This window comes from Otolemur garnettii, unplaced genomic scaffold (genome assembly GCF_000181295.1).
Source record: "Otolemur garnettii isolate 467f Iridium unplaced genomic scaffold, OtoGar3 scaffold00164, whole genome shotgun sequence".
NCBI classification, from domain to species: Eukaryota; Metazoa; Chordata; class Mammalia; order Primates; family Galagidae; genus Otolemur; species Otolemur garnettii.
In genome coordinates, this window is record NW_003852559.1 from 2,195,598 (window position 1) to 2,196,351 (window position 754).

Genomic DNA, 754 nt, shown 5'->3' on the forward strand with positions numbered 1-754 from the left:
TCAGCCTATCATGTACAATTCTCAACACCACCTTTTACATTGGCCTTATTTATTGTGCTTACAGGTGTATAAAATAGCCCAAGGTTTGGCCATTTTAATTAAAAAAAAAACCAAACAACTTATTCAAGCTGTTTTCAGCTTTGTAATCAGAACCCTTCAAATTTTTTATGTCAGATAAAAGAGCATCATAGCACTGACTTTCAAAATGCTACCAATTAAAAGAAATCCTGAGTATTATCAGATAACTCTTCATATTTCTATATAGTTTTTTTTTTTTTTTGAGACAGAGTCTCAACTCTCGTCTAGGTTAGAGTGCTCTCGTGTCACCACTCACAGCAACCTCAAACTCCTGGGCTCAAGGGGTCCTCTTGCCTCAGCCTCCTGAGTAGCTGGGACTACAGGTACCTGCCACAACGCCAGGCTAGTTTTTCTATTTTTAGTGGAGACTGGTTCCACTCTTGCTCAGGCTGGTCTTGAACTCCTGGGTTAAAGAGATCCACCTGCCTCAGCCTCTCAGCATGTTAGGATTACAGGTGTGAGCCACAGTCCTGGCATTTTCTATATAGTCTTATGCATGATTGGCTCTCTGCTTTCTCTTCCTTTTAAAGTTAGAACGGAAAGACACTAAAGAACACAGAACCCCAGCACATGGGCATTCCCTGTGACCTCACCTTTCAATTATGGTACGGCTACCTAGGTGACTAAATTAGTTACATAGAGAACATCAACAGGGCAGGTCAGACCAAGGAAGACT